The sequence below is a fragment of the Martes martes genome (assembly GCF_963455335.1).
Source record: "Martes martes genome assembly, chromosome: 7".
Classification (NCBI taxonomy): Eukaryota; Metazoa; Chordata; class Mammalia; order Carnivora; family Mustelidae; genus Martes; species Martes martes.
This window is the reverse complement of record NC_137894.1, coordinates 16,829,667-16,854,657: the sequence shown is the minus strand read 5'-3', so window position 1 is coordinate 16,854,657 and position 24,991 is coordinate 16,829,667. Positions and strand designations below refer to the sequence as shown.

General features: G+C 34.8%; 1 protein-coding gene across 3 annotated transcripts in view; it reads right to left on the bottom strand.

Moving 5' to 3' along the window:
- LRRC28 (leucine rich repeat containing 28) overlaps window positions 1-24,991 on the bottom strand; it is a 155,492-nt gene that overhangs the window by 64,275 nt on the left and 66,226 nt on the right. The gene's annotated exons all lie outside the window — the stretch shown is intronic.

The window sequence follows — 24,991 nt, the reverse complement described above, 5'->3', positions numbered from 1 at the left end:
CCAGGGCAACAGGATGAAGTAACTCTTCCTTCGTTCCTGAAAATCCAAGATTCCTGCTTCTGTCACATCAGTCAGACTGAAAAACTTGGAGCATCTCTTGTAGAGCAGGTAGGCTGACAATAAATTCCCAGGTAAAGTTTTCCTTTACCTGGGAGTGCCCTTCTACCACTGTAATTCCTAAAGACTATTTTCATCAGATACAGAACTCTGGGGTGACCCTTCTTTCCCCTCAGTACTTTAAAGATGCTGTTCTATTGTCTTCCAGCCTTCATGGTGTCCAAGGAAAACCCTACAGTCATTTGAATTGTGGTTTCTTTAGGTGCTTTCGAGATTGGTTCTTTAACTTTAGTTGTTAGCAGGTTGATTATGATGTATCTGTAAATGACTTCTTTGAATTTATCCTAGTTGGGGTCAGCTGAGCTTTTTAAGTAAACTCTATACGCAACATGGGGCTTGAACTCACTACCCCAAGAACAAGCATCACATGCTCTACTGATGGAGCCAGCCAGGCCCTCTTAGCTGAGTTTTTTTTTTTTTTTTTTTTTTTAAGATTTTATTTATTTATTTGTCAGAGAGAGAGAGAGAAAGAGAGAGAGGACGCACAAGCAGGCAGAGTGGCAGGCAGAGGCGCAGAGAGAAGCAGGCACCCCGCTGAGCAAGGAGCCCAAAGCGGGACTCGATCCCAGGACCCTGAGATCATGACCTGAGCCAAAGGCAGTGGCTTAACCCACTGAGCCACCCAGGCGTTCCTTAGCTGAGCTCTTTAAATCCATAAATGTATGTCTTTCACCAAATTTTCTGTTATGCTATTATGTCTTCAAATGTAAGAGTTACTGAAACTGGGTAAATGTAATAGACTATTTTTCTCCTTTTAAGTGTTTTGAGATGTGCATGACTGCTGAAGGCAAAAATCGTTAACGTTACTGATATGATTTTCAGTGTATATAGATGTACTACTTCTGGTAAGTATAACACAAAGGTTGATGGAGGAAAGCAAAAGGGATTCCCAAGTAGATTTTGAAAGATATCTATAATGTAAGTTCTAATGCAGAAAAGAGACAAGCCCGGGTTACCTGGATGGCTTAGTCAGTTGAGCATCCAACTCTTGATTTCAGCTCAGGTCATGATCTTGGGGTCAAGCCCCAAGTCAGGCTCCACTCTCAGCTCACCGCTGCTCTTCCCCCAACTTGTGCGCACGCTCTCTCTCTCTCTCTCTCTCTCAAATAAATAAATAAATAAAATCTTCAAAACAATAAAATAAATAAAGAGATAAGGCCCAAAAGCCAATAAATGAATTCAAACAGAATACTAAAATACATTTGAGTAATAACAAGAAAGGCAGGAAAGAGGGAATAAAGAGACAAAATCAGAGGTGACAAACAGAAAACTAACAATAAAACAGTATGCCTAAATCTAATAAGGTCAATAATAACATTAAAAGCAAATAGCCTGAGGACACCAATTAAAAGAGATTACTGGATTGGATTTAAATACAAGAAGCTAGTATAAAAGGAATCCATTTAAAATATAAATACATGGATAGATTAAATATAAAGTGATAAAAACACATGCCAGGCAAACCATAACCAAAAAAGAAACAAAAAGAAAAGCTGGACCTTCCAGCAGATGGAGTGAGGAGGCTGCCAAATCCTCTGCCCAGAAAGTAACTACAAAATTACATGAAATTGTCAAAAGCAACCATTTCAGTACTCTGGAAACTGACCAAAACTTTTCAACAAATGGAAAAGCACATATTCATGAAAAACTATGACACTTCCAATAAGAAGAAGAGAAGTATGTGACAGGCTCACTTGGGGTGGTTCCCATCCTTCCACCCAGCCTGGACAACAGTCCTAATACGGCAGGGCAGGGTGCAAACAACTGGCAGCTTCACCGCTGGAGGGGGCTGACATGATCTGGAACAAAAGGTGAAAAACCCACACCCAGTACTGTCCTTAATAATTAGTAATAATCTTGGTTGCAAGTGAACATGAGAGGCTGAGACATGTTCTTGGTTGAGGTAAGCAATAAATTGGGCAGGTAGGCCAGAAATTTAACAGTGAAGCAGCCCAACAGAAAATAATAGGGTACTCTTGTACCCTATTACTGCCTAATTATTGTACCCTATTACTGCCTAAATGTAAATGGGCTTTTGAACCCACACACAGATCTATTGACAGAGGATAGAAGCCATACCTCAAGGTGTTCAACCGCCAAGATACACAGAAACAGGCACAAATCCTAATAAGCTAAGCTTAAAAATTAGAACAAAAATAAGGAGGGGAAAAAAAAAAAAACACACAGAGACATCACCACAGAGACATCAATGGTCACATATTGTGGGGAAATGGATTTCATATTTTTAGCCAAGGCAAATTACTATGCACATCAAATAAGTAAATAGAAATAGCAATAATTCTCAGGTGGGGGGAAAATCAGAATTCAGAATTCCTACTAATATATTATTTAAAATGTCCATTTAAAAAAATTACAAAACATGCATTAAAGGAAGGTATAACCCATACTCAGGAAAAAAATGAGTAAATAGAAAATGATTCTAAGTGTACCCAGATGTTGAATTTAGCAGACAATTACTTCAAACCAGCTCTAATAAATACACTGAAAGAAATAAAAAAGTGGCACCTGGCTGGCTCAGCTAGGTAGAGCATGTGACTCTTGATCTCAGGATCATGAGTTCAAGCCCCACAATGGGCCTAGAAAAAGAAGGAAGGAAGGAGGAAAGAAAGGAACGAGGGAAGGAAGGAACAAACAAATGAACAAATGAATTAAAAAGAACAAGTTCGGGGTGCCTGGGTGGCTCAGCTGGTTAAGCCTTGAGCTTGGGTCATGACCCCCAGGGTCTTGGGATCGAGCACCAAATTGGGCTCCCTGCTCAGCGGAGAGCCTGCTTCTCCCTCTCTCTCTCTGTCTGCCACTGTACCTACTTGTGTTCTCTGTCAAGCAAATAAATAAAATATTAAAAAAAAATAAAAAGAATAAGTTCAAAGAAGGAAAGTATGATGATAGTGACAAAACAAACAAAAACAAAAACAAAACAAAGAACCCTGAAAATCAATTACAAGAAGAAAACTGGAAAATTCACAAATATGTAGAAATTAAATAACATGTAACTGAACAACCGTGAGTCAAAGAAGAAATCAAGAAAATTTTTTAAAAAATGCCTTAAGACAAATGAAAATGGAAATACAACACACCAAAACTTATGAGGTATATAGCAAAAGCAGTTCTAAGAGGGAAGTTCATAGCAAAAAATGCCTACATCATGAAACCAGAAAAAAATCAAATAAATAAACTTAATTTTGTATCTTAAGGAACTAGAAAAAGAACAAAGCCCAAAGTTCACAGAAAGAAGGAAATAATAAAGATCAGAGCACAAATAAGTGATATAGAGATTAAAAATAGAAAAGATCAATGAAACTAAGAGCTGGTTCTTTGAAAAGATAAACATAACTGACAAACCTTTGGCTAGACTCACAAGAAAAAAATAGGAGGACTCAAATAAATCAGATCAGAAATAAAATAAAAGAGAAGACTTACAACCGATACCACAAAAATACAAAGGATCATACGAGACTACTATGAACAACAATATGACAACAAATTTGACAATCCAAAAGAAATAGATAATCTACCTACCAAGAATGAATCATGAAGAAACAAAAGATCTGAATATACCACATCCTTTACTCGTAAGGAGACTGAATCAATAATCAAAAACCTCCCAGTGAACAAAAATCCAGGACCAGATGTCTTTTCTGGTGAATTCTACTGAATATTCAAGGAAAAATTAATCCCAATCCTTCTCAAACTGTTCCAAAAAAACAGAAGAGAAGGGAGCACTTGCAAACTCATTTTATGAAGCCAGCATTACCTTGATACCAAAACCAAAGAGAGATGCTCCAAGAAAAGAAAATTACAGACCAATATTCCTGAAGAACAGACACAGAAAGTGTCAACAAAGTATTAGCAAACTGAATTCAACGATACATTAAAAGGATCCTATCCCATGAGGAAGTGGACTCTAACTCCAGGGATGCAATGATGATTCCACATCTTCAAATCAATCACTGTAATAACACCACATTAACAAAATGAAGGATAAAAAGCATTATGATCACCTCAATTGATGCAGAAAAAGCATTTGACAAAATTAAACATTGTTTTATAATAAAAACTTTCAACAAAGTGGGTACAAAGGAAATTTACCTCAACATATTAAAGGCCTTATATGATGGTCACAGCTAACATCATACTCAACAGTGAAAAGCTAAAAGCTTTTTCTTTAAGATGAGGAACAGACAAGGATACCCACCCTCATTACTTTTATTAAACATATTATTGGAAGTCCCAGTTAGAGCAGTTAGGCAAGAAAAAAATATAAAAGGCATCCCAATTGGAAAGAAAGAAGTAAAAGTGTCGCTATTTGCAGATAACATATACAGAAAATTCTAATGACTCTATCAAAATATTGTTAAACTAATAAACAAATTCAGTAAAGTTCCAGCATAAAAAAACCAATCCATAAAAATCTGTTGCATTTTAATACACTAATAATGAGCTATCAGAAAGAGAAATTAAAAAAATAATTTCCTGAAATCTTGCCATTTGTGATGATGTGGATGGAACTAGAGGGTATTATGCTCAGCGAAATAAGTCAATCAGAGAAAAGACAATTATCATACGATCTCCCTGATATGAGGAAGTTGAGAGGCAACGTGGGGGGTGTGGGGGGTAGGAAAGAAATAAATGAAACAAGATGGAATCAGGAGGGAGACAAACCATAAAAGACTCTTAATCTCACAAAACAAACTGAGGGTTGCCAGGGGAGGGGGATAGGGGGAGGGTGGTTGGGTTATGGACATTGGGGAAGGTATGTGCTATGGTGATTGCTGTGAAGTGTGTAAACCTGGCGATTCACAGACCTGTACTCCTGGGGCTAATAATACATTATATATCAATAAAAAATAAAAAATTATAATAAAAAAAATTTTTAAAAACCAATTTCCTTTCCAGTTACATCAAAAAGAAAAATAACCTAGAAATAAATTTAACCAAGGAGGTCAAAGACCTGTACAGTGAAAACTGTAAGACACTGATGAAAGAAACTGAGGAAAATACAAATAAATGGAAAGATACACTGTGCTCATGAATTTAAAGTATATTGTCAAAATGTCCATACTACCCAAAGCAATCTACAGATTCAGTGGAATCCTTATCAAAACATCAATGGCCATCTTTCACAGAAATAGAACATAAAATCCTGAAGTCTGTATGGAAACACAAAATACCCAAAAAGCCAAAGCAATTTTGAATAAGAACAAAGCTGGAGGTATCATATCCCCTGGTTTCAAGCTGTATTACAGAGCAATAGTAATCAAAAAGCATGGTATTGGCATAAAACAGACATATAAATCCATGGAACAGAAGAGAGAGCCCAGAAATAAACCCATGCATAGATGGTCAATTAATTTACAATAAAGGAGCCAAGAATACACAATGAAGGAAGAATAGTCTCTTCAGTAAATGGTGTTGGGAAAACTGGACAGCCACATTGAAAAGAATGAAACTGGCCGCTATCTTACACCATACACCAAAATAAACTCAAAATGGATTAAAGACTTGAATGTAAGACCTGAAACCATAAAACTCCTAGAAGAAAATAGGCAGTAAGCTCCTTGACATTGGTCTTGGTGATTTTTTGAACCTTACACGAAAAGCAGACAAGTGGGACTGCATCAAACTAAAAAACTTCTGCACAGCAAAGGAAACCATCAACAGGATGAAAAGGCTATGTATGAGAGGGAAAAATATTTGCAAGTCTTATATTCGGTAAGGGGGAAATATACAAAAACAATAATAACAATATAACTCCTACAAATCAAAAGCAAAAAATCCCAAACAATCTGATTTTAAAATGGGCAGATCTGAATAAACATTTTTCCAAAGAAGACATACAGACAACAGACACACATAAAGATTCTCAACTTCACTAATCATTAGGGAAATGCAAATCAAACCACAATGTTGTATCACCCAATACCAATTAGATTGGTTATTATCAAAAGACAAGAAATAACAAGTGTTGATGAGAAGAAAAGGGAATCCTCATGCTCTTTTGGTGGGAATATAAATTGGTGCTGCTACTATGGAAAACAGTATGGAGGTTCCTCAAGAAATAAATTAAATAAAAATAAAATTACCATATGATCTAACGATTCCACTTGTGCACATTTATCCAAAGCAAACAGAAACATTTACTCAAAAGCACCCCCATGTTCACTGCAACAATAGCCAAGATGTGGAAACAATGTAACTATCCATGGATAGATGAATGGATAAAGAAAATGTGCAATGGAATATTATTCAGCCATAAAAAAGAATAAAATCTTGCCATTTGTGACAACATGGATGGACCTTGAGGGCATTATGCTAAGTGAAGTAAGTCAGAGAAAGACAAATACCATAAGATCTCCCTTACATGTGGAATCTTAAAAAAAATGTTCAAGATACAGAGAACAGAACAGTGGTTGCAGGCGGTGGGTAGGCAAAAAAGGAGAAGAGAGTCAAAAGGTCCAAATTTCCAGTTATAAAATAAGTCATAGGGATTTCATGTACAGCACTGGTAACTATAGTTAATGATACTATATTGTATATTTGAAACTTTGTAAAAGAGTAAATTTTTTTTTTTAAGATTTTATTTTTAAATAACCTCTGTACCTTGCAAGGGGCTAGATCTCACAACCTCAAGATCGAGAGTTGCACATTCCACTGACTGGGCAAGCCAGCTGCCCCTAGACAGTAAAGCTTAAAAGTCCTCATCACAAGAAAAAAAATTTTCTAACTATGGTGATGGATGTTAACTAGACTTACTGTGGTGATCAGTTCGTAATATATATAAATATCAAATAATTATGTTATACACTTGAAACTAACGTAATGTTTTATGTCAATTATATCTCAGTTAAACAAAGATGAAAGATATTTATTACCATAATAGAAGGCAATAAAGGAGATACAGAGGAATATAAAAGGTGTGAGTTGTGTAGAATACAAACAGGAAAATGGCTGATGTAAATACATCCATGCCAACAATTACAGTAAATGTCAGCAAACAAAACAATGCAAATCTAACAAGAATGTCAGATGGCCTAAAAAACAATATGCTCTCTCTAAGAAGCACACTTTAGATGCAATTGTACAAACAGGCTGAAAGTAAAAAGGATGGAAAGAATATATACCATGTAAAAAAAAAACAGGAAGAGGGAAGACCAGCTAGTTTTGTATCAGAAAAGTCAGACATCAAGACAGGAGAAATACATATGGAATATATATAACATATGGAATATATATATGGAATATATATTATATAATATATATAAATCTGGAATATATAACAATTTATAACTATATGCACTCTAAAAACCAAAACGTACATAAAGCAAAAACTGACAGAACAGAAAGGAGAAGTAGATATTTCAACAATGACAGATGGTGATTTTAATACATCACTCCCAAGAACTCATAGAACATCAGGTCAGATGCAAAAGACTGGATGCAAAAGACTGAAACCACATGGACCTAATGGGACATTTACAGAGTACCACAGCAGAATACACATTCATTTCAGGTGTACATGGTACAGTCTCAGTACAGACCATTCACTAGACCAAAAAACACATCTCATAAAGGAACTGAAATCATACAACGTACGCAGGAAGGAGTCTGGGAAATTGCCAATATTTGGAAATTAAACAACACACTTCTAAATAACCCATGAATAAAAGAAATTTCAAGGAAAATTAGAAAACATTTTTGACTAAATAAAAACAATACAATGTATCCAAATTTATGAGATGCAGTTAAGGGTGGACTTGGGGTAAAATTTAAAGCTTTAAATGCCTACAGTAGAATAGAAAGTTTCAAACTCCTTGCCTAAGCTTCCACCTTACCAAAAAAACCCAAAAAACAAAACAAAACAAAAAATCCTGAAAACTAAACCAAAATTAAGCAGAAGAAAATAAATAATAAAATGTATAAAAAGTATTCAGGTCCCACGGGGTGGATGAAGGCTGGTGTACATGGGGAACAGGGGAATCTTAGGGGGTACAGGAACTCCTCTGTGTTTGATTCTGGTGGTAGTTACACAACTCAAAGGGTAAATGTTCATGTTAAAATAAAAACTAAAAACAGGAACACAACTCATTTTCAAAAATAAAATTCTTTCTCAAAGTAAAAAATAAAATTTACATTAAAGCAAATTTTTAAAAATTCCATGCATTGATTCCCTAGACATTAGAAATAAGTAGAAAAAAAAAAGAAGTAAGTAGAAAAATAATCCTTGGTATAAAATATATATAATTCATCAGTTCCTTATCTGTTTTTATTTCTAGTAATGAGCTACTTGCATTTTGCTGAAGGCTTTTTTAAAAATATGGCATTATTACAATTCCCTTTTAATAACATTTCTATAATTACTTTACCGTTGATAAATTTGGACACTCTTAACATTTAACATGGACACCTTCAAAAATATTTATTGCTAGAGTATCTTGAAATTAATGTAGTCTTACTGATGCTGAGTTACAATGCATTCTTTCTGGAATACTAGTGGAATCCGACTCTTTTCAGCTGGTCTTCTGTCCCCACACCACTCCCCATGGAGTAAACATCAGTGAGTACACTTTATTTCTTCACTGTACCTAGAATAATCCTACCTTCACAGCTGCTACTACTGTTTACTTTTATACTAAATATGCAATATCTTAAAACTTTTCAGCTACTTATAGAATATCCTGAAAATGATTTCATTATTGCTACATAGTAATTACTTACACTAAGCATAAAAATAACATTAGAGTGCCAATTTCAAAGGAAAAAACAGTAAGTCCCCTTTAAATCATCACTCTCTGCTGATACACACTGACCTAACCTAAAATTTAAGTGGGAATGGGAAGGAAGCCACCCACTCCATGCCAAGCCAATGACCACAGAGAGTCAATAACAAGGCTTGGTGTTTTCAAGCACTGGCTTTTTCCAGTACCGCGAGAAACAGCTCTAATTTGAGCTCCAAAGCACACTGGGTTAGCAAGAGGATACACAGAAATAAAAGGCAATATTGCAAGGCCAAATTCCATCCTATATACAGTAAGTGTCTCTCTCTTTATATTCATTCTCTTCCTCTTGATTGGGCTGTGGAAGAGACATACTCTGGTACATAGATATACGTTCAAAGAATAATCCTACTACTTATCAGCTGTGCAACATTGGGTTATTTACTCAAATATTTAGATCATTGACTTGACGGTTAAAAAAAATCATCTGTAAAAAGAAAAGACAGAAGAACATGCGCCTCAAGTAATTAAATGAAATCTCTGGTATAATTCAATAATGCATGGCAGAAAACAATAAATACAATTATTGGCTCATTATACCATATAATATTCTAAGTGTAAATCCTAAAGATGGATGTTTTAAATTGATGTAGTTTTGTCACAGAAACAATTGCGAACACCGTATGTGTGTTTGTTATGTCGAGCATACAGAGAGAGGCTCTGAGGAGGGAGATTAAGGAAATGGGCAAGACTACTTTCCTTGGTCAAATAAAAAAATAAAAACCAACTCAGATTCCCATCACCTGTCAGTCCATTTTGAAGGAGGGCTCACAACAGCATCCCCTTGGGTTAACAGCAATTACCAAATGATACAACCTCTTCGATATTATTTGTGACAACTGGGATCAAATCCCACATATATTCTAAAGTCGTAACAAACATGTAAATTACTATTTCTGTAAGAAGTTTAACCCGCTTATCTGACATAAGAACTAGAATTCTGTAACAGTGAATACTGTACTTGTCTTTTTCAATCCAGACTGATCACTCTGCAAATAAGCAGTCCGTCTAGAAATGGCCTTCTTTCCACAGGTGGGCTGGAACATGTTTACAGGTAAAAAGAAAGTTTACCCTTTAAACCCTTTAAAATTATTTTTTTAATAAAACTAAAAAGGATATAATAAAGCCTTTCATTTTCTCAATGATATTTTATGAATTGGCTAATGGCCAAATCTAGGGATACCTTTAGAAGCTGTCATTTCCTCCACAGGGTAGAGACAGAGGACAAAGGCTGGATAACTGTGACAGGCCAGCCACATTGCAAAATCTGCCCCGAATGTCCTCTCTACCCACACTGATCCACGCTGAGCTCAGCACCGTATCATTTCCTGCCTGAATTCACCTGATAGCCTCCTTAACTGGTCTTCTTGCTTCCATTCTGCTCCCTTCCCATCCACTTTCTACAGAGAAGCCAAAGTGATATTAAAATGCAAGCCAGATCATGTTCCATCCCTGTCCAAAACTCTGCCCTGGCTTCCCTACTGCACATGTGCATCAAATCTTACACACCATGTTACTAGCAATGAGGTCCCCCCATCAGCCCCTGGCCTGCCTCTCTCATCCACCTCTGACAATCCAATTACTCTGCCCTCCTTTCTGGCCCAAGAAAGTGTCCAAATCACTTCTTCCCTCAGAGACTCTGAATTGGCTGTTACCTCTGCCAGGAATATCCCTTGCCCAGCTCCTCAAACTGTGGGCTCATTCTTGTCTTTTGGAACTTCAGGGTCATATTTTCACAATGGCCTTCCTGGACATTGTAATTAAATAGGACCACATATTCTCAATTATAGGATCCCATTTATTTCCTTCCCTGCATTTACCACGATCTTCACTTATTTTATTTATTCATTGATTTACCTATTAAACCACAGTCAGTGCCTCCCATTAGAAAATAAACACGAGAGCAGGAGTACTGACTGCCTTATTTATTGCCATTGCCCGAGCACCACGCAGTTTCTAATTCAGTAAGTAGGTGTTCAGTAAATATTCTTTGAATTAATTAATGAATCCCTTAAACTGTCTCACTTGTTAAACAACCACAGACTAGACTTGCAGCTGCAAAAAAACTCTCACAATTTATTATTCTAATTTGTTTACCAAAATCATAAATTACAGAACTTTGATACAACTCACAAATCCTTGACAAAGTAAATGTGAAAAAAAAAAGAAAAAGAAAAAAATGAATGTGAAATCCAAGACCCCCAGAAGTTTATTGTACATTAAAGAGAATTTAAACTCCCCCCAGTGCCTTGTAACTATCTCCGTGGACACAACTGATGGGAATCTTCGGCAAAAGAGATCGTTGACAGAAGACTAGCAGCTCATACATTAAATAGCCACGGACTGTTAAGCATTTTCAAATTCTTGCATGTGATTTTCTATAGTTGATACAATTGTAGAGAAATAAATACACATAAATTTACAAAGAATATCATGAAATCACATAACTAAAATTTCAGCAAAAATTTTAGAAGGTATATAAGCAAATATTGTCAGTCAAGGTCATCAGCCAGCAAAGCAAATCCAATTATATGTTTTCATTCTTATCTTTTGAAATTCCTGTTTTGAAATTGTCTTAAGATCTTGATACAGAATTGCTTCATGGAATCCAGGACTCAAATCCACCCTAAAGAGAACAGTATTTTCCATCACCAATTTTATTACAAACATGCCTCAAACTCTGAAGGCATATCCAAAAAAAATTTTTTTTGATGTTTAAATAAGAATGGCATCTGCAGAATCACATAGATTGAATATGTTCAATGACAGCTTAGGGGCATTTTTACAACAAAGTTGTTTTCACGTTTTCGGAAATTACTTAAAAACTTCATCAGCAGGTCTTATTCAAACTTAGAAGCCACAGAATCTTGTTGGAATGAGTGTGTCTATAGGATAATTAATTCAAAGAAATTAACAATAATTTGACTTTGTGAGCTCAGAATCTGGGTACATTTGTTCAAGTATGACATCCTTTTCACATTTGGTCACATTTGGGAAGGCGTAATCACATCTATCCAGTTGGGAAAAACTAAATTCATTCCTTAACTGGTCCATTTGATGGACCATCATGTCAGGATGCAACTGGACTGAAGGGAGTGACTATTCTGGGGTCCCAAACAGTACCAGTGTGTTTCTCCATCTTCATTCTTAACCTATCCCACTGCAACTGCATGCTTACTTGTATATGCTCCCTCCTGTGATGGAAGGTGCATAATGTATTTCTAGGCCACCATGAGCTAAATGAGGGTTAGGAGACTTGCTTCAGAACCTACTTACCAATTATATTATTTCCAAGGGAAACAGTTTACAGATTAAACAGGAACTTATAAACAACATTTTCATTATCTTTTGTAATATACAACTTAGGGTCTTTCAGTATAAGACAAAACTGTCCACTACCATTAGGAGCTTGCTCTATGTAACTCTGAATGTATGGAAGGTTACGTTTAATAACACATAATCACGATGGAGAATAAAATTAACAATACCAGAAAGTTCACTGGAAAAAAGTCTGTTAAGTGTGCATTTGCTTCATATAGGTAATATACAAGAACTTTTTAAAGTTAAGAACATCAAACTAGCATTTAAGACCTCCTCTTAATTATGAAAGATAACTAAGTATTATTTGGGAGCTTTAAAATAAATGCTGTGAAACTTATGACATCTGAAAAACACAAAAGAAACTGATTTGACTTAAATATTTATGTCTGAGTGTCAAGCTTGCCAATCAATTCCCAACAGAAATTTTTAAATGTGAAAGATAGTATAAAATAACATTGTTTTGACATTTTACCTGGTGCTCTGTGTGTGATTAAATTATACACTAGACTCTCATTCAATGTTCTTCAAAATAAGTAATTTACCAGGTGTTTATCGGTTATCTAACCAAATAGTCAATTTGGCATTTGAAGGAGCTAGGAAAATGTCAATGAGAATTTTGCAGAAGACAAGAAAAAGTATCTAGAAAGTATTCTTGCTAAGTGGCAATTATACCTGCCTGCTAGAAAATAATGGCATATAGCTCTTCTTCAGATATATTGTCTTTAAAACTTAAAAGCATTTATTCTAAACTTAGTATCTTTATTACTGTTTTATGTCAGTACATGGATTACTACTTAGAAAAATCCTTTATCTGCCTCACTCTGCAGAGTCATGGAGACAACTTATGCAGATTTTCATTTAATGTTACATTTCAGTGATTGTCTGTTTCACAGAATTCTTCTAGGGAGGTTTTTACCTCCTCACTGAGGATAGCACATGGGGGGTTTTGGGTTTTGATCGGAATGAGGTCACAAGGTAACTGTTGGCATAAATATCATAGTGTCATGATAGAGAATAAACATTTATTTTTTAAAATTTTACTACTTTGCAGAGAATAGCTAAAAGCAATCCATATTTCACTATCTGAAAAGAATGATATTATTAAAATGATTGCTTTCATCTCACTTTCTAAACTCAAATTAAAACAGGGAAAAATTTTAAGGAGAAAAATTTTAGTGTGTATATGTTTCAAATTGATCCATTCCAGTTTATTTGAAATTGCCCTAAGTAACTACCTTGAAAAATAGAAAACGTTGATAAAAAGAATGACCTCCACTGATACTGAGAGAACACTTCAAAACCACAGGAAAAACATATCATGAAAAACATATAAACCTGAGTTTTTAAAAAAATTTCCATTAATTAAAAGAATTCCACATTAAATTCAAAATACAACTCTGATTTCTAAATGTGTACCCTTTACATTATCATTAATAATTTAATTAATTAAATAATAATAATAATTAATTTACATTATTATCACATCACTTTTAATGTGAGAAATCTGACATTAGAAAATTCTGAATTTGTTCATATTGGCTGTCTATCTTAATAGAAAAGCAACAAGTATCTAGATTTATGACCTGTAGCTATTTAGAATTCTAGTGGAAATCACCAGCAGAATGAAAACAAAAAGGTACTCAATAGTGATTAACGTGGAGGATACAGTTGAAATGAGGGCACAGAAAAATGTTAGCTTTTCAGTTTTAAACTTTCCTATAATGTTTAATTATTTATTTCTATGCTCATGTGTCACTTCTATACTAATATAAAATTAAATGCTACATTGGACACTTTGGGATTCCTTAGAACAAGAGATGCAACAATTCTAAACACCTGTAATATAGATTTTTTTGGGGGGGGGGTTGTGTTTACTTTGGCTAGGAATGATCACACACAGACTTGTGATTAAGATTCTAAGAATGTGGACTTCCTAATGACATTTCAGTTCACTGACATACAATGCAATAAAAAATAAAAATTTAGTTGCTGTGATGCAAATCTATATTGCGGAGAGTCCTAAAAATTCTTACCAAAAAAGCCAAAGTGTAAACAGTTTCTGTTAAATATAAGGATTACACAAAATTGTATGCTGCTTCCAAAGAAAACACATAAAATATATTTCTTCAGATTTCCATTTATTCCTGATCCTTTGGAAAAATACTGCAAAGGAGTACCACTGCTTTGTTGTAAGCTAGTCAATATCCACCGGAGTTCAAAACCTTTGACTGTGCTCTATAAATCTTTTGCTGTGCACTGCATTAAGAAACCTTTCAAATGCCCCTCAATAACAGGAAGTAGCAGCACAGTGGAACAAAAAGAACATTAAAAACTCGTAAGCACATAAAGAATACCAAACAGTTTAATGTGAACATATGATTTATGCCCTATAAGCTGCATTTCTTTCAGAAATGAGTTAGTTGCACATAAAATATCCAAGAATATTAAAATTTTCCAAATTATATTGTTTTTTCATTTAATTATTTGAACTGGCAGTTTAGTAAAAAATAAGAAATTATGTCAAAACAACACCCTACAAGCAACTTTTTTAAAAAAAAGCTTTTTTAAAAAGGGCCCACATTTAATTTTTCTGTTAATTTTATCTAAACCAAATGTTTGCAATCATAGTTGCGGTAGAGCTTCTGGAATATCACTCATCTAGAGCGTGTTTACTCCCAAATATGTTCACAAGAACACTAGTTTAGAGCAATGCTCCCATGGTTGAGTAAGTTTAGGAAAAACAATATGCTATACCATTCATCAAATGCACTTTAGCATGTTAAAGAACAGTTATCAAGGCAGGAAACTCATTTAATTGTGTTTCACCAACAGTCTCCCATTCATTTGGCCATGGCACACTTTTTTCACAAAGCATGTAGAGAAAGTTTAAAAAATGCTGATCATCAACATTTAAGGCATGTTTTCTCCTATGTAACTCCCTAAGAAGGGTCTAGCACTCTAAATTTTAATACTGATCTTTACTTTTGTATAGGAAAAGTAAAAAGGAATTATCTTGAACTCCATTGAAGTGGAAGAAAATAAAAATGTGATACGAAATTCTGGCTTTATTTTAATACTAGTGGTCAGCAAAAACATGTATGTAGGACATCGGTGAGACTCTGATTATTATAACTATAGGCTGTCAGATTAAAAAAACACTGCCCTGAGGTCCAAGCCTGTATCAGCCATGGGCTTTTCAATACAATTTTGCAGATTTTTTTTAATTTTTGCAGCCCTTCTGAAGAATGTTCAAAGAATTTTAAAATTAAATCTTACCTCCCATCTGTCTTTATAACTCTTTTCCATCACACATCAACTTTTTGCTTTCTTCCTTCTAGGCAAACAGGCGTTAGCCCCTTATGCCCAATCCTGCCATTATAGTAATTTTAAAGTTACTAAAAACATATGGAACAAGCCATATCCATAACCCCTTCAAATTCTTTCGCAAAGATATGATTTTCATTATTCCCAGAGGAATTGCTTCTACCATAGAAATTCTTCAGAAAAAACTTCCAGGTGGAATATTAATAAATGAAATTAAAGGAGAAAAAAAGCCATCCTGGTTTGAAATGACCCAAGAAAAATACGGGTATAACTACTGATCAAATAATTCTGTATTCCCTTTGTATTTGCTTTCAATTAACAGATAAATAGTATATATTACAGAAGTTAAATTTTCATGAGTGAAATGATTTTTAAGCAACTTTGAAGTTTAGTAAAACTGTCAATACAGTCCCTAGAAGCTTTACAAAAAGCTTACTATTTGACTCAATTTGGCATTAGAACTTAATTACACCCATACGGTATTAACATTTGTAGGAGATATGTGCTCATTCCATTAATGGCACATAAAAGTTGCTAATTTGATGCTTTCTTCAATTTTTCAAAATGTAATGCTTTTTGTTACAAATTCGTATTTTAAAATACAAGTTTCATGGGTGGGAAACAGATTATTATTAGGCAAAGATGTTTCTAATTACTTAATCTTAATCATGACCATTGTCTTAGTTGGTGCTTAACAAAAAGGAGTGCCACAGAGTTTCAGACTTCAAAACTTTCTACATGGCCCCTTCTCATTATGCACAAAGTATAGTAATATCCAATTTTTTGCAAAATCAGGTAATAGTTGGAAAAAATTAAATAGAAAAATATGATTGGGTCAAAGCATGTGGACATATAACTACATGGGAATCTATAATTATCTCAAAATTAAAACTTTAATAAAAAGGCAAACAAACATATGAACTGCCAGTGGGGCTACAACGGGATGTAGAACTATTTCCGACCACGAATATTTTAGGATAGTAGCAACTTTCCACTGCAAGTTCAGCCTATAACTAGACTGTAAGAAAGTTAATTAGGTTAGTGATTCAAAACACCAAAACACTCCTGGCATCACAGAAACAATACAGGAACAGTAGGACCTCAAACAATAAAATGAACGAATTTACTCTTCTGTTGCCTAGATACTACTGTCTGCTGATCTGCTCTTGTCCTTAATAAAAAACTCAATAATTTTGTGTGTGTTAAGTAGTCAAAACTGAAGTTATACTGTGCTCTTCTGGGAATTATTACATGAGTTGCAAGCTTACTTGTTTTAATCTGTTTTATAATAAAAATCTCATCTTTTCACCTTCTGAAAAGTTGAAAATCTACAAAAGCCATTTTTTATAGCTATTATTATTTTATTCTTTTGGGGTAAAAAGAATAAAAATTGATGTTAAATAATATCCTAAATAAAAAAAATTTTTAAAAATAGTGCCCTATGTACATAAAATCCAATGTCTGAAGTTATATATAAATATTATGGCTTTCTGAGAAAGCTATAATCAAAGATTTACATTTGTCTTTGATAACAGTTTTAGACATGAATCTGCAAGAATGGAGCAAACTCCATTGTCCCAGATGAGCCGCACTTGAGAAAAATACTAAGAATACCAAAAAGACTTCTCAAGCTATGCTTGAAGAAAGAATAATTAGGTAACACATGACACATGAAATTCTACATTTTCACCAAGGAGGGTGATGTTTAAACTTATCCTAGAGAAGAACTTAAAGCCCACGTTGGGTAAATGGGGCTATGAAGACTTGCACACACTTTAAAGCAGTTTACTTAACCAAAGAAAAAGCATCCTAAGATGCTGAAAGAACACAAAAAGTATATTCTCAACTGTTTTTATCAATAACTATAGACATAGAACCTTGCCCAGTAATGTTAGAATATAAGTGCCAGAGAACCAGGGGTAGAAAGATATTGCCATACAATGCATTACAAAAATAGGAATTCTAGAGCTCCAGGAGCTCCTTCAACATTTTAAACCGTTAATTAAATAAATGGCTTGTGAATATTTAAAAAGAGTGGTGCACCTATTGTGATGTGAAGAGCTTGGTGTAGTCTTTCCACCAAAAGGAAGCATTAACACTGGACAAAACTAAAAACAACAACAACAACAACAACAACAACAACAAAAAACACTATTTCAGGGCTCTGGAAATTAACCAAAGGCAGACTGTCAATTCAGAAATGTCTGTTCTTGAAAACCTGTTAAACCTTCATTCCAGAATAGTGGGAGCCTACAGCCTTTTCTTGCTTGGGGTGGCTCCTACCCAATCCTATCACCAAGCTCAATCTTAAGAACATTAGTTTACCAAGACAGGGCTGACTGAAAACCACCAGCCTGGCAGTCAGAGAGGGCATCCTTGATTTGAGGCAGGGGACAAAATCCCACAGGTTTTTTTCAGCTACAAGTAGCAAAACTCTGTAGGAAAAGGATGAGGAAAATAAACAGCATCTGTTTTGTTACCCTGTGACTGCAGATCCAGTTGGAATGAGTGGTTGAGGAACCAGAAATTTAATTAAGAGATTCTGGAAATAAGAGACAAATAAGTGCTAGATGTGTTCTTCACAAGTCCTTATACAACTGGGAAGCTATGTGTAGTGCAGGGGAATCCAAGAGAGTCCATGGAAAGTAAAAGCCAAGGCAGATGTAATAACTGACTGCCTTTGAGTGCACTCTCTAGTCCAAACACATGTCAATCAGCAGAAGACAGAAGTCTTATAGGCTTGAAGTGTTTTAAGAAAGCTCTTTCCAAATCAATGACTACTCTTAAACTATACACAGTGGCAACAGCTACAAATCCGGGTTAAAAAATAAAAATAAGACTAAAATCTGAGTGGAGTCATCAGAGGCTATATACCACGGGGCGGGGGTGGAGGGATAATTCTGCGATTTAAACCCAGGAAATTAACAAAAAATAAACAAATAAATAAAAACAACTTTCAGAAAAATCTATCAAAATCCAAAGTCACCACAATATATTACCTACACTTTCCGGTTTTCAACAATAACAACAACAAAATACAAGACATGGAAAAAACCAGCAAAATGTGACCCACTGCCAGGAGGAAAATTTTTGGGCAGTGAACAGAAATGGACTCTGAATGAATCCAGATGTTGAAATTGGCAAAGATTTGAAAGCAGTTGTTATAAATATGTTTAAAGAATCAAAGGAAACCACGTCCAAAAAACTAAAGAAAAATATGATGACAATGTCCTCAACTGATAGAGAATCTAAACATAAAAATATAAGCCATAAAAAGAGCCAAAGAAAAATTCTAAAAGTGAAAATATAGTAACTGAAATGAAAAATGTACTAGATAGTCTTAGGAGTGGATTTGAAATGGCAGAGGAAAGAATCAATAAACTCAAAGACATATCATCAGAAATTATCAAATCTGGAGTACGGGGGGAAAAAAATCAAGGGAAACTGACCAGAGCCTCAGAGACCTGTGGGATACTATCATATGCATAATGGGAGTCCCAGAAGGAGAGAAATGGGAGAAAGTGGTAGAAATAATGTGAAAGGACAATGGCCAAAGATGTCCCATATTTGATGAAAAATATTAATCTACATATCCAAGAGGTTCAATTAGTGCCAAGTAGGACAAACATAAAAAGATCCATACCTAGACATATAATTGTCACATTCCTCAAAGGTAAACACAAACAAGAAATCCTGAAAGCCAAAAGAGAAAAATGATTCAAACATAGAGGAGAACAATACAAGTAAAAACTGAGTTCTTATCAGAAACCATGGAAGTCAGAAGACACTAAAATAAAATATTTAAAATGCTGAAAAAAGTTAATTAAGAATTATATATTCAGTAAAACTATCCTTCCAAAATAAAGTCAAAATAAAGACATTCTCAGATGAACAAGTGAAAAAAAACATTTGTTAGTAGACTAGCCCTGTAAGAAATATTAAAGAAAGTCTGTAGAGCTGAAACAAAATGATACCAGATGGTAACTAAAATCAACAGGAAGGAATCCAGTTCTTTTAAATTTACTGAGACTTGTTTTATGGATAGCACATGATCTGTCTTGGAGAATATTCTATATGGCTAGAAAACAGTATGTATTCTGCTCTTGTTGAGTGGAGAGAGAAGTACAAGCAAGTTAGTTCAACTTGGTCAAGAGTGTTTGTACAAATTTTCTGTATCCTTAGGTTGTTCCAGAAGATGGAAAGAGAATGTTAAAATCCTCAACTGTAATTGCTTAGCGTTCTCTGCCTCTTGGATCTCTGCAGTGAAGTATATACATTCACAACGTTACATCTTTCTGAAGTACTGACCATTTTATCTTTTTTTTTTTTTTTTTTAAGATTTCGTTTATTTATTTGCAAAAGAAAGAGAGCAGGAACAGGGCGAGGGGTGACTGAGCCACTCGGGTGCCCCTGACCACTTCATCTTTATGAGTTTTTTTTTTTAACTCCAGTAATATTTTTTGTTTTAAAGTCTATTTTGTCTGTTCTTAAAATAGCTACTACAGTTAACACTGTGTTCAAGGTTTACCTTTTTCCTTTTTATTTTCAACCTATTTAACCCATTTCCATTTTTTTTACTTCAAGGTTTATCTCTTTTGGGGCACCCGGGTGGCTCAGTCGGCTAAGTGTTTGCCTTCAGCTCAGGTCATGATCCCGGGGTCCTGGGATCAAGCCCCTTCCCCTTCTCTCTACGCCATTCCCCCCACTTGTGCTTTCTGGCTCTCTCTTTCTGTGTCAAATAAATAAAATCTTAAAAAAAAAAAAAAAGAACCTAAAGTTTATCTCTTTTGGCAGGATATAATTGTATCTTTGCTTTTTATCAAGTTGGAAAATTTCTGCCTTTTGATGGCAGTGTTTAGAATATTTACATTTAATGCAATTATTGGTAAGGTTATATATATGTAACTTGACTATTTTTTATGATGTCCCATGTCTTTGTTTCCCTCTTCTTTCATTACTATCTTTTGTCTTATCTAAGCATTTTTGCACACTATTTTAATTTTCTCTGTTGGTTTTCTAGCTACACTTGAGTAATTAGTGGCTGTTTAGGGATCACAATATACATCATTAACTAATACTTTATTTCAGGTAAATACTAGCAGGTAAGTATCTGGTTAAAATATAGCAACATTGCTTCAAGAGAGCTCCATTTCCAACTTTCTCACTGTTATAATTACTGCCTTAAGTAATTTTTTTTAGAAATTAAGAAATACTTAACAAGCTTTTTATATTTCCCATACACTTAACACGTCTCTTAGACCATACACAAGGGCAGAGGTTGGAAAATTGTTTTGTGCTGAAGGGTCAGATAGTAAATATTTTAGGCTTCACAGGTCACATACATTCTTTGTTGCATGTTCTTGGCTTTCCCCCCACTTTTATTGAAAAACAATTGATAAACATCATTGTATAAACTAAAGGCATACAGCCTCATGGTTTTATTTACACATATTGTGAAACGATTACAATATTTTCAGCTAACATTCTATATCTCATATAGATACAATTTAAAAAGAAAAAAGGAAAAAATGCTTGTGAGGAGAACTCTTAGAATTGACTCTCTTCACAACTTTCTTATAAATCATTTGGCAGTGTTGGCAATAGTCATCATGTTGTACATTACATCCTCAGTATTTAAATATACCTTATAACTGGAAGTTTGTACCTTCTGACCATCTTCCTCCATTTCCCCCTCATGCCATGCTCTGAATCTGGTAACAAGTTTAATCTGTTTCATTGAGTTTAGTTTTCTTTTTTCAAATTACACAGAGAGATGAGATCACACATACTTCTCTTTTTCTGTCTGATTTATTTCACTTAGTGGAATGTCTTCACATTCTCTCCACGTTGTTGCAAGTGGCAGGATTTCCTTGTTTTCTAGGGCTAAATAATATTCACATCTCTCTCCGCCTGTCTCTCTCTATACACACACACACCACACCTTCTTTATCAATTCACTCATCAATGGACACTTGTTTCCATGTCTTGGCTATTAAATAACACTGCTATGAACATAGGGGTAGAGCTTTCTTTTCAAGTTAAGAGTTTTTGTTTCTTTTGTTGGATCATGTGACAGTTACATTTTTAATTTTTTGAGGATCCTCCATACAGTTTTCCAGAGAGGCCATATCAACCTATACAATCCCACCAAAGGTGGACAAATTTCCCCTTTCCTCCACATCCAGGCCAGCATTTGCTATCTCTTAACCTTTTTCATGATGGCCACTGGAACAGGCATGACGTGCTATCTCATTATGGTTAAGGAAACTACATTTTCCTAATGACTAGTGATGTTGATCACTGTTGGCCTTTTGTGTATCTTTTTAAAAAATTTTTTTCAGTGTTCCAAGATTCATTGTTTATGCACCACACCCAGTGCTTCATGCAATATGTGCCCTCCTTAATACCCACCACCAGGCTAACCCATCGCCCTACTCCCCTCCCTTCCAAAACCCCCCGCTTGCTTCTCAGAGTCCATAGTCTCTCATGCTTCATCTCCCCCTCCAATTTCCCCCAATTCACTTTTCCTTTCCTTCTCCTAATGTCCTATGTGTTATTCCTTATGCTCCACAAGTAAGTGAAAGCATATAACTGACTTTCTCTGCTTGATTTATTTCACTCAGCATATCTTCTGTGGAGAAATAGCAATTCAGGTCTTTTGCCTATTTTAAAATTGGGATATTTGGTTTTTTTGTTATAGAGTTGTAGGAGTTCTTTATATATTTTGCTTAGTAACCCCTTATCAGATATGCAGCCTGCAAATATTTTTTCTCATTCTATAGACTGTCTTTTTATTTTAATAGTTTCTTTTGCTGTGCAGAAGCTTTTTAGTTTGATCAGTCTCACTTGTTTATTTTTTATTTTATTGCTTTAGCTTTAGGTGTCATATAAAAAAAAAAATCTTTACTAACACCCATGTCCATGGTTTTATTCCCATTTTTTCTTCTCAGAGTTTCATGGTTTCAGGCTTTGCATTTAAGTCTTTAACTCATTTCAAGTTTAATTTTTGTAAGTGATGTAAAATTGTTTTGTATGTGAATATCCAATTATCCCAGCACCACTTACTAAAGAGAATGTTTTTTCTCCATTGAGTACTCTTAGTTCCTTTGTCATACATTAGTTGACTGTATATACTTGGGTTTATTTCTGGGCTCTCATTCGGTTCCAATGGTCTGGTTGTCTGTTTTTATGCCAGTACCATACTGTTTTGATGACTACAGCTTCATAGCATATCTTGAAATCAGGAAGTGTGATACCTCCTGCTTTGTTCTTCTTTCTCAGCATTTCTTTGGCTACTTGGGGTCTTTTGTGGTTCTGTATACATTTTAAGAGTGTTTTTCCTACTTCTGTAAAAAACGCCACAGGAATCTTGGTAGGGATTGCACTGAATGTATAGCTGACTTTCAACAGTATTAACATTTTAACAATAGTAATTGTTCGGGCACCTGGGTGGCTCAGTGGTTTAAAGCTTCTGCCTTCGGCTTGGGTCATGATCCCAGGGTTCTGGGATCAAGCCCCTCATCGGGCTCTCTGCTCCACGGGGAGCCTGCTTCCTCCTCCCTCTGCCTGCCTCTCCACCTACTTGTAATCTCTGTCAAATAAATAAATAAAATCTTTAAAAAAAATAGTAATTCTTCAAATCCATAAATACAGGTTACTTTTCCATTTATATGAGTTTCCAAACTCTTCCATCAATGTCTTACAGTTTTGAAGAAAGCAATCTTTCACCTCCTTAGTTCAGTTTATTCCTAGGTATTTTATTGTTTTTGATGCTATTGTAAATGGGTTCCATTTATTTCTTTTTCAGAAATTTTGTTCTTAGAGAAATGCTGATTTTTTAAATGTTAATTCTGAATACTGCAACTTTACTGAATCCCTTTATTAGATCTAACAGTTTGAGTCTTTAAATTTTCCTCTATATAAAATGTCATCTGCTAATAGAAATTTTATTTTTTCGTTTCCAATTCTGATAACTTACATGTCTTTTACTTGTCTATTGCTCTAGCTAGGACTTCCAGCACCATGTTGAATAAAAGAAGTGAAAGTATGCAACCCTGTTTTTCCTGATCTCAGAGGAAAAGTTTTAACCTTTCACCTTTGGGTATGATGTTAGCTGTGAGCTTGTCATACATGGTCTTTATTATTTGAAATACGTTCCTTCTATGCCTAAGTTGTTGAAGAGTTTTTACCATGAATAGATACTGAATTTTGTCAAATGCTTTCTATGCGTTTACTGAAATGATTAAATGATTTTTCTTGCATTTTATTAATGTGATGTATCACATTGATTTGTGTATGTTGAACTACCCTCGCATCCCAGTGATAAATCCCACATAATCAAGGTGAATGATCCTTTTAATGTGCCGCTGAATTTGGTTTGCTAGTATTTTATTGAGAATTTTTGCATGTATAGTCATCAGAAATAATGGCCAATAGTTTTCTTTTTAGTAGTGTCCTTTGTATGGTTTTGGGATCAGAAAAATGTTGGCCTTTGGGCACCTGGGTGGCTCAGTCAGTTAAGCATCTGCTTTTTGCTCAGGTCATGATCCTGGGGTCCTGAGATCAAGGCCCACCCTGGGCTCCCAGCTCAGTGGGGAGTCTGCTTTTCTCTCTCCCACTCTTGCTCCACCTGCTTATATTCTCTCTGTCAAATAAATACACAACATGTAAAAAAAAAAAAAAAAAGTGAAAGAAAAATGCTGACCTTGTAAAATGAGTAAGGAGCGTTCTCTTAAATATTCTAGAAGAGTATTAGAAAGGTTGGTGTTAATTTTTCTTTGTTTGAAAAATTCACCAGTGAAGGCATCTGGTTCTCGGCTTTATTTCATTGGGAGATATTTGATCCCAGATTCAATTTCTTTACTAATTGGTCTATTTGGATTTTCTATTTCTTCTTGATTCAGTCTTGGTAAGTTGAATGGTTTTTTTTGTTTGTTTTTGTTTTTACAGGATCAGCAAATACATGTAATAATCTCAAACATTTTCATTTTCTGTTAAATATTACACCATTTAATAGTTTCATGTTTTAAAAAAGTGTCTTGTTTATTCTACTTATTAGTTACTCATCTCTTTCCTCTTTTTTTATCTTTTACAGTTTATTTTTTTTGCCTTTAAATAACTTTTTTATTATGTTAGTCACCATACGGTAATCATTAATTTTTGATGTAGTATTCTATGATTCACTGTTTGAGTATAACACCCATTGCTCCATGCAATACATGCCCTCCTTAATACCATCACTGGGCTCACCCATCCCCCTAACTCCCCTCCCCTCTAAAATCCTCAGTTTGATTCCCAGAGTCCATAGTCTCTCGTGGTTCATCTCCCCGTCTGATTTCTACCCCCTTCATTTTTCCCTTCCTTCTCCTACTGTCCTTCATGCTATTCCTTATGTTCCACAAATAAGTGAAATCATATGATAATTGTTTTTCTCT